This window comes from Balaenoptera musculus, chromosome 4 (assembly GCF_009873245.2).
Source record: "Balaenoptera musculus isolate JJ_BM4_2016_0621 chromosome 4, mBalMus1.pri.v3, whole genome shotgun sequence".
Classification (NCBI taxonomy): Eukaryota; Metazoa; Chordata; class Mammalia; order Artiodactyla; family Balaenopteridae; genus Balaenoptera; species Balaenoptera musculus.
In genome coordinates this window covers 72,562,409-72,572,516 of record NC_045788.1, presented here as the reverse complement: position 1 = coordinate 72,572,516, position 10,108 = coordinate 72,562,409, and the positions used below count along the sequence as shown (strand labels likewise).

The following is a 10,108-nucleotide window of genomic DNA, read 5'->3' as shown; positions in this document are numbered from 1 at the left end:
GTATACCTTCATAATCTATCCCCATGTCTCTCAGTCTTTCTTTCATATTTCCTCTGTCTTTGGGCTGCTGTCAGTAATTTCTTTTGATCTGTCTTCCAGTTTATTAATTCTCTCTTCAACTGTGTGTCATCTATTTAACCGAAACATTGGCTTTGGTTTCAATTATTCTTTATTTCTAGAAGTTCTACTTGGCTCCTTCTCAAAGCTTCTTGGTCATTTTTTAAAAATAGTATCTTGTTTCTTGTTTAAAAATAGTATCCTGTCTTACTTTGCTTAATCATTTTAATAAACTTATTTTATATTCTGTAATCAATAATTCCAATAACTAAAGTTCATGGGCTTCATTATTCTGTTTATGGTTTCTGGTGATTCACTTCTGGCTTATTTTCTCAGATGTATTATATTTTGGGTGCTCATGTTTAACTTTTGATAGCCTGTTTGTCTGTGGAAATCGTTTCAGTCCTGTGTTGAGAGTGAACCTGTGCAGTGAAGATTTGTGTTTGTTTCTTCCAGGCCTCCAAGCATTACCAGCCTGGGACATTTTCTTGACTAAGTTTCCTGGGCAGTGTAGGTACTATAAATTTGAACTTTCAAACCCATGTGAGGGAAAGTTTGTGGTTATGAATTCTAAAGGGAAAGTTTTTTCCCCTCGATGCCAAAGTCCAGGCTAAAACTTACCAGTATCTGCATATCGCCCTGGGTTGGTCCAGGGAATTTTTTTTTTTCCAGTGTATTCTTAGAGGGTACAGCCCTTTGAGTTTTCCAGCCTTGTGCAGGATTATAATCCCAACACCTTCTACAGGCCCAAGGCCTTGTCTTTGGTCTCTTGTCTTATGTGCAGCCAGTAAAACCATAGATTTTTCTGAGATAAGTAGGTTCTTTCAACACAACACAACACAATAGGCTTCACTGACCTGGTTACTACTCTGGTTTCTTGCTCCCCCCTTTGGGTTGAATGTGGAGTTTGGAAGACTATCAGATGTATTCCTCTTTCTTCCTTGAAAGCTTAGTTATGCCTTTGAAAGGATGTTCTATTTTATCCAGCATTTTGTGTGTTTAATAATGGGACTGTTTTTCAAGTTACCTAATAGCATGCCACATTGCTCCTTGAATCCCTTCTCTCGTACTCTCTGTATCAGTTGAGTTTTTCACTCTACATCTATCAGTAAGAACAGTCTGGCTACTACCTATCTGCACTTCCACGGCTATTGCTCTAGCATCAGTCATGATTAATGCCTTCCTAGTTCATTCCCTTCTATTCTTGCATCTCAATACTCCATTCTCCATGTAGCAATCTAGTGATTTTTTTTTTAATAACTTTATTTATTTATTTTTGGCTGTGTTGGGTCTTTGTTGCTGTGCGCGGGCTTTCTCTAGTTGCAGTGAGCAGGGGCTACTCTTCGTTGCAGTGCGTGGGCTTCTCATTGTCGTGGCTCCTCTTGTTGCGGAGCACAGGCTCTAGGCTTGCAGGCTTCAGTAGCTGTGGCACGTGGGCTCAGTAGTTGTGGCTTGCGGGCTCTAGAGCTCAGGCTCAGCAGTTATGGAGCACGAGCTTAGTTGCTCCGTGGCATGTGGGATCTTCCCTGGCCAGGGCTCAAACCTGTGTCCCTTGCATTGGCAGGCAGATTCTTAACCACTGTGCCACCAGGGAAGCCCTCTAGTGATCTTAAAGTGTACACCAGGTAACATCACTTCCTTACTTACAACTCTTAAACTTCTTGGAATCAAGTCCAACCTCCTTACCATGTCATTTAAGATCCTTCCTGACCTGAATCTTGTCTTCTCTAGCGTTTTTTCCCACTATGCTACTCTTCTTGCACTAAACTGCAGTTACACAGGCCTTCTTAACTGACCTTAGTAAGTTCTTTTCTTCTTCCTTCTGTCTGTAATGCTCCTGGGAGCTTCTCATGGCTAACTCTTTCTGTTCTCAGCTTAAATGTCACCTCATTAAAGATGCCTTCCCTGGCCACCTTATCCAAAGTAATCATCCTAGTTTTTCCCTCATACCAGATATCACTATTTTAATTATTATGTTTTCATATTTGTAAGTTCCACAAAGACAAAGTGACTTGTATTCACCCTTGTATCCCTGATATATCCAGCAGTGTCTGGTACATATTAGACACTGAAATATTTGTAGAATCAGTGAATACATTAATGAACTCCTCCATGGATAAAACATAGAGGCCTTAATTTGCAAGGAGGTGGGGCTTAATTTAGCACCAAAGTATATTAAGAGCTGTAGGTAAAAAGCAAAATGGATAGTGGATGAATTCCCAGGAACGCGTATCCTAGAGCAGGTTCATATAACAGGAATCGTCTTTCAGCATCTTTGGTTGGCCACAGACCTGACTGGAGGCAATGCTGAATTACATGAGGAAGTGGCGGTGTCTCTCAATATAAAGAATACCCAAAAAAGGCGGGGGGTTGCGGGGTACGGGGCTGGGGGGTGGCGGAGATAAGTGGTACACACCTCCAAACTACAACTCCCAGCAGGCCCCGCGTGAGCCCGCCCACTGGGAGGCGGTGCCCGTCTCCGCCCCGTGGAGCTCTCTGCTTCGGCCCCACCCCTCCCCGCTCCGCGCCGTAGCCCTCCCCCAGGGTTGTGGCCACGCGCAGCGGCGGCGGTTGTTCCGCTTCCCCTCTGGCCTGGGCCGTCGCCATTGCCGAAGGCTCCCTACCCTCCCTTCCCGGCGCCCGCGGGGCTCGGCTGCCGCCCGGCCTAGCAATAACAGCAGCTACGTTCCAGCGCGGTTCCTCTTCCCGCCCCGCTTCCCTTTCCCTCCCCTCCCCGCCCCGTGTCGCGCGCTTGCTCGGGGCGGCTCCTGAGCTCGCCGGGAGCTCGGCCGGAGGCTCCTCGCTGGGGCGGGGACCTTTCCTCGCTTGGGGTAAGTGTGCAGACAGGCCGGGACGCGGGCCGTCGCTCTTCTTCCTTCTTCCTTCTCCGCGGCCTGGCCGGCGCGAGCGGCCCGGGGCAGCTAACCTGCCCCGCGCGGGGCCGGGAAGCCGCCACCTGCGTGCCTGGAGCCGCAACTCTTGGGGCGGTGGCTCATTGTCTGCGCCCTCCGGCTGTTTTCTTCCCCGACTGTAGCCTGAAATGGGAAGCTTGCTGGGCTGGTGAGGTCTAACTCTTCCTGGACCCGGCCCTACCCTGAACCCTGTCGCGCCACAGTCTCTGCCCTGTTGATCTCCCTTCCATCGCGTTTCCAACCTCCTTTTCTCCATTTACTTTTGTGTTGTGCAAAACGTTGCGGGTTTTGTTCCTCGATTTTTTCGTCTGTTACAGAATCCTAGCCCCTCCTTACTGTCTCTCTGGTCATCCCAGTTTCTTTGCTTAGGCATATTGTCTAGGGTCCCTTTACTGTTTTCTAAACTGCAATCTGTGCTCTCTTCCATATTCCGCGTTAGTAGAAACGAATAGTTTTCCGAGGGTTTGAGGGCCTCCGCTTAAGAACAGAACTTTCGGATCTTCTCGTGATTCCTGTTTGATCTTCAGCCAGGAGGTGAATATTTGCTTCTTTAGGTAACTTAGTGAAGGTTGGCTTTCACCATGTTTGGCTTTCTTTCAAACAACATACACAACATGTTGCCGAATATTCCTCAGTGGACTCAACCTTTTGACTAATTCTTTAAAGATAGAGTCATCCAAGAACTGAAGAGTGGAAAGTAATTGACATTGGCAGTCGTTGTGGAGTTGTACTACCAGTCCTTGTCTCTTATCTTTAATGGGAATTCTCTGGGCAGTGCGAGCGTGATTTCTTTCCTCCTTGATAAATAATGCTAACTCCCACTGGTATAATTATCTGTTTTATTTTACAAGTGATCTATAGTTTTTTGTTTTCTTTTTAAACCTCTGTAAAAAGACAATCAAAATGGTTAGGCCTAAAATTAGACTACGACGAGCAGTGTTTTGGATCAAGGTTGTGCACGTCACGTTTTTTCCCCTGCTCTGTTTGACTCTTCCGCTCTTGTAAGTAGGCAGGATATTGAAATGTAGAAGAATTTGCTCTGGGGGTTTTGTTTTTGTAGGTTTATTCAAAACAGTAACATTAAATAAAGTTAGATTGGGATGAGGCAGTGAACAGTAATTTTTAAAGCAGGTTAGAACTTGTCAACTTTTCCAGGAGCTCTGTGGCATTTGTAAAACACACTCATAATCACTTATATATATTTTGTATATATGTATGAAAAAAATATATATATAAATGAAAAAGCTTTGTTCATGTTCTCCTATTAAGGGTGTTGATTTGTTAACTCTTTTCATCCTTAGCTTTTAAATCTTTCTAGTAATTAATTAACCAGAAACACTGATTTGCATTATGAAAAATGAACCTTAAAATGTTTCTGACCCGTAATATATGTAGGTCTTAAACCCACTTTCATGTTTTGGTGAAAGAGGTTGACCTAAATTCAGTGAATTCTGTGTTTCCACTTCAATACTGTCATTTTGGTAGTGTCAATTGTCCTTAATTCAATGAGAGGTCTTCTTGGCCTAAGGGGTTAAGGTCTAGAAATGTTGGAGTGTGAAACTAGGTCTGTTGATGTCAGCTTCTCTGCCAGTTCTTTCTACAAACAGACGCTTTTACTGAGGAAGAGTTCTGGGTATTCTGCTTCTCTTAGGACCTTGATTCTGGTTTACAGTTATTCAAAGAGAGAGTTATTCTTTTGGACTTTGTGACATTAAATACTAGCCTTGAAAACCCGAATTCATAAAGTACGTTTGTGGTTGGAGTCTATCTACTAAACAAATGAATAAGGGGTTCCTATGATTCTCTGATCTTTATGAAAGGGCGATTTCCAAGTAGACGTGGTTAACAGTGGTGTATCTTTTCAATTGTACTTTTTTAAAGAGAAAACTTAGAACTTGTTCAGGTAGCTAAAGATAAACTTTCAGTTATTCTTTTTAGAAGAGAGAGACCTTGTTCAAATAGCTAGGGATGAAATAAATAGGTAGGTATTGTTAAATTCTTCCTATGTTTAATCTGTCAATATTGATTATTCTAATATTTGAGTATAATATTTCTTTTGGCTTTCTGAATTTTCTACTTCTGATTAAAGTGTGAAGCTGCACCTTCTTCAAGTCTTTAAAGCTTTTGGGTTCTGATCAATTTGTTTTCAAAAGCCCTTCCAGTTAGTTAGAGGGGGTAATTCCAGACTAATCAGGGAGGATGTTAAGTTACTTGCGAATCTGAGTTGTCCCTGGTATCCTTTTTGTACCTTGGTAGAAGCAGAAAGAGATGGAAAAAAATAGACCCCGTTGCCTTGAAGAAATACTGATTATTTTCTTCTGTGACCAGAATTGAGTTTCACTGCTTCTTCATTTTACGATCACTAACCTGAATAAGAGTAGTCAGTCTGAACATTCATGCCGGATTTCAGAGGTCTAGCCTCTTATCTTTGAGGTACAGTAGTACTTGTCATTCCATGTATCACAAGTGGTGAGGAGCTGGAGACCTGGGTTTGAATGCTAGCTCTTCCACTTGACCCTGGGCAAGATACATATTCTTTTCAGGCTTGTTTTTTTCATCTGTAAAATGAGGATTAATAATAATATAATACACATTTCATAGGGCTATTTAGAGCAAATGAGATAATGCAGGGAAAAGTACTTAGCAAATGCAGTGTTTAAGTGATTAATAAATGTTAGTTATTATTAATATTAATAATATTAATAGTTAATATTCCATTCTGAAATAGGTTTTATATTTAATTGCTTCTACAGCAAATGTTATACTTCCAAACTTAGATTTAAGACTGCTTTCTGAAAGTGATTGGAATCTCAGGGCCAAGTTTCTGAGACCATAACTGTTAAAAATTACTTTTCAGGAAAAAAAATAGTTTCATCACTGAAATAAAATACAGGTTTTTTGAATACATGTTTCTCAGATTTTAAAATAGGCATACTTCTCATAGAAAATTTAGGAAGTAGTGAAGACTATTAAGGAATGGGACAAAAATTACTATACAGAAATCACTTAGCCCCCAGAGATAACCGTCATAACAGATGAGAATAGTGCCTTTTTTCCTTATTTTTAAATTAAATTCCAAAGGTAGTCACTACATGCTTATTACAAAAGGTTCAAACAAGTCAGTTATTTAGAGTAGAAAGTGAAAATTACTTTCCTTACTTTTTAGTCCCATTCCTTACAGGTGCCCACTGTAAACAATTTTGTTTTCTTTATGCAATTAGAAATAAGCACAGTGTGTATGTAGTTTTACCTTGATTTTTTTTTAATTAAAAAAATCTAATCATTATAAATTCGTTTCCATCTCAGTACTTGTAGTTAAACCTCATATTTTTAATAATCATGAGATATTCCATTGTATGGTTGTACTTAATTATTCATGGTTGTTTGTTATTTCCACTTTTGGGCAACTAAAACTGGAGCTTTAATGAACTTCCTTATACCTTTGTGCACATGCACATGTATACAAGTATTTCCATTAAAAGGATTCTTAAGTGTGCATTTTAAGTTTTGATAGATGGCAAATTGCCTTCCTAAAAGACTATACTAATTGAATTGTAGAAGCTCTTTACACATAGTAGATATTAATACTTTGCCTTCTGTTTAAGACGATCTTTTACATTTTATCTTTATCAAAAAACAGTCTTCTGTATTTTCTTCTGGTACTTTAATAACTTGTATTTGAATCTTAATACTTCCAGATTTTTTTTTGGGGGGGGGGTGGCGCTTGGTGGGGTAAGAGTTTGGCTACTGAAATAAAATACAGGCGTAACAGTATTTCAGGAGTTTGAGGTTGGTGTAAAACTTAGTCCCATTATAGGGATTCAGAAAGGAATATTTTTTTTTTTTTTTTCAGAAAGGAATATTTTAATCATTTTATTGTAAGCATCACATCCAAAAAGGGGGGGAAATGCCCCCTTTGGCCCCTATTTCTTGTCATCTACCTAATTCATCCTCATCCTTCAAATTTCAGCTTTTGAGTATAGCTTTCTTTGGGAGTCTTTCCTGATTTCCAGTATGACTTAGATATTCTTATTGCTTTTATATGTTTTCTTAACACGTCCATAATCTTTATTTGCAGTGTGCTGAAAGAATGAGTTATTCATCTGGAAATGAGAGTTATTTCTCAATTGTTGTCAATTGAAATTAGTCAAAAGGGAGGTGCAAAGAACTCAGTAGTGTTGGTTAAAAGTGATGCACATACATATGTATGCATACTTTTAACCGCCTTTTAACCTGCATTACTGAGTTCTTCCTAACATCTTTCTGATCAAGCTGTTACCTTGTAGGTAATATTTTTTCATGTAAATGTTTAATAGGTTCTGGAAAAACACAAGGTTTTATTTTAATCTTGCATTTATTTCATAAGAACAAGGTTATTTATTTCATAAGAACAAGGTGTATTTTAATCTCAGCTTTTAAAAAATTAATTCCTATTCCGGGAATTCCCTGGTGGTCCAGTGGTTAGGACTCTGCACTTCCACTGCAGGAGGCATGGGTTTGATTCCTGGTCATGGAACTAAGATCCTGCATGCCACGTGGTGCAGCCAGAAAAAAAAAAAAAAAAAATTCCTATTCCTTTTAATTTGAGATTAGTAGTTTATAGGCTTATGAAGCAATAATGTTATATAATAAACACATGAACAACAAGAGTTGGAGTAAAACTTTTAAACACAATTTCAGGTGCTCTAAAGAACAAATTATTAAAGAATAAAAAGTTACATTGGCAGATATAATGGTAAAAATATAACCAGATGTTTGATAAAGAATAAAGTTTAAAAAAAAACCCTTATTTCATTACCTGTGGATAACTGCTGTTAATATTTTGATGTTTCTTTATATTTGTGTGTGTACATAGTTTACTCTTCTAAAATTGGAATCATATTCTGTATAATTTGCTATCTTGCTTTTTTTAACTTAACCTCAAATCTTGAAAGTTTCCCTCTTTCTCCTTAAAAATTCTATTTAAAAATGATTTTTTAATGTTTGCCTAACATTCCATTGTACACCTATGCCTTAGTTTCATTATTCTCCTATTGGTGAATGTATAACATTTCTAATATTTTATATAAATAATGCTATGATGAATATCTTTTTATTCATCCCTGAGTATTACTTTAGAATATTTTCTTAGAAGTGGAATTACTGAATGAAAGGGTATAAACATTTACAAGTGTTAAATTACCCTTCAGAAAGGTTTGATGTATACCATCACTAGCATTGTGAGTCTCATTTTGTTGCTATCCTCATTGAAACAACCATCATTCTTAATGAAATTGTTAAATTTGCTTATTGCTAGGCAAATAAAAAATACAGTTTAATTTGCATTTCCTGTTTAAATTATAATTTTGTTTTTGTGAATTTGATTTAGTTTCATTATTTCTGATAAGTATACAGAAGTAACTAGATTTTTTATTAGTAAGTTCACTTTTTCCTTTAAAAAATTTTTTTTATACAGTTTTTAAAGTTACTTTCCATTTACAGTTATTATAAAACATTGGCTGTATTCTTCATGTTGTATAATACATCCTCGAGCCTATCTTACACCCAATAGTTTGTACCACTAGAAGTAACTAGATTTTTGTGGTCACGATTATTTTTATTATCTTGCTGGACTTAAGTAAAATTTTATTTACTTTTGTTTTTCAGGTTCATTGTCTTACCTGAAAATAATAGTAACTTTTGCTTCCTTTCCAATAGTTATAATATTTATTAGTATTTTAGCTCTTTATTACATTGATCAGAATCTCCAAGACACAGTTATATAAGAGAGGTGATAATTGTCTTGGAACGTCTCTGGTATTTTTACGATTTAAGGATGAATGCAGCTGTTGGTTTTAGAGAGAAATATTTTATTATTTATTCTGTTCTTTGTAAAAAAGAGGAGTGTCTTCCGAATTTTATCAAATGTTTTTGTAACTTATTTAGGTGATGATAAGATTTTTCTTTTAACTACTGATAAAAGTATATAAATAAATTTGCTAATAACATTCCCAAAGGTTATATATCCTAAGGCATATATCATGAGGAATCAAAACCCCACTCTTGTTAGTCAAGTGTACAGAATTTATTGAAAGAATAGAAGAGAGTCTCATAGAACTTTACTTTAATAAGAATACACAGTCCATATGGTAACTTCTGTAGTTCCTTCTGTAGTCTGGAGAAATCCTTACTTACTCATGAGTCAGTTTTGAGAAATTTGTATTTCCCCAGATTATATTTTTAAAGATTTTCAAATTTATTATTATATGGGTGTATGTAATATTTTTTATAATTAAAATCTGTGGTGTTCATCTCCACCTTTTATTAGTGATTTCATTATTTTTCTTAATTTGATTTGCCAAATGTTTGTCTACTTAGTGGTTTTTAATAAGAAGCTTTGAGATTTATTCTGTTGATTTTCTGTTTTCTGATTTTCTAATTTCTGCTTTTTATTTTGCTCTGCTTTTTTTTTTTGTTATACAGTAAATCCCCTACATATGAACGCGTTCCATTCCAAGAGCACATTCGTAAATCCAGTTTGTTCGTAAGTCCAACAAAGTTAGCCTAGGTACCCAATTAACACAATCGGCTATATGATACTGTACTGTAATAGGTTTATAATACTTTTCACACAAATAATACATAAAAAACAAATGCAAAAAATAAAGAAAACATTTTTAATCTTACAGTACAGTACCTTGAAAAGTACAGTAGTACAGTGCAACGGCTGGCATACATGGGCTAGCATCGAGTGAACAGGCAAGAAGAGTTACTGACTGGAGGAAGGAGAGGAGGTGGGAGATGGTAGAGCTGAAGGATTGTCAGCAGTAGGAGATGGAGGGCAAGCTGCAATTTCACTCACACCTGGCGTTCACTACCAGCTACATCACTGCTGCTTTTACGCTTGCTTCTACGCTTGCTTCTGGACATCCTGGGCTTGAAATAAAGATACTGTGCTACTGTACTCTATTACAGTACTGTACAGTAAATTACACAAAAGCACAACCACTTGTAGAGGATGCCCGCATGTGACAGTGATGCCAGACGTGTGAATTAACTTACGTGGTTGGACCTGTGAACACACGTTCGCATCTTTGAAAGTTCACAACTTGGAGGTTCATATGTAGGGGACTTACTGTACTTTTTCTAACATAGTAAAT

The 10,108-nt window shown here is 37.7% G+C and overlaps 1 protein-coding gene across 3 annotated transcripts in view; it reads left to right on the top strand.

Annotated features, from left to right (window-relative positions):
* The first annotated feature begins 2,583 nt into the window (after positions 1-2,583).
* PAK2 (p21 (RAC1) activated kinase 2) overlaps positions 2,584-10,108 on the top strand; it is an 87,458-nt gene continuing 79,933 nt past the window's right edge. The window contains exon 1 of one of the 3 annotated variants that reach the window (XM_036850195.1): positions 2,584-2,888. The gene's annotated coding sequence lies outside the window, so the exon portion shown is untranslated. Of the gene's footprint in view, positions 2,889-2,951; positions 3,118-10,108 lie in introns of those variants that run through there. The other 2 variants (XM_036850196.1, XM_036850197.1) reach the window with 2 other exon arrangements.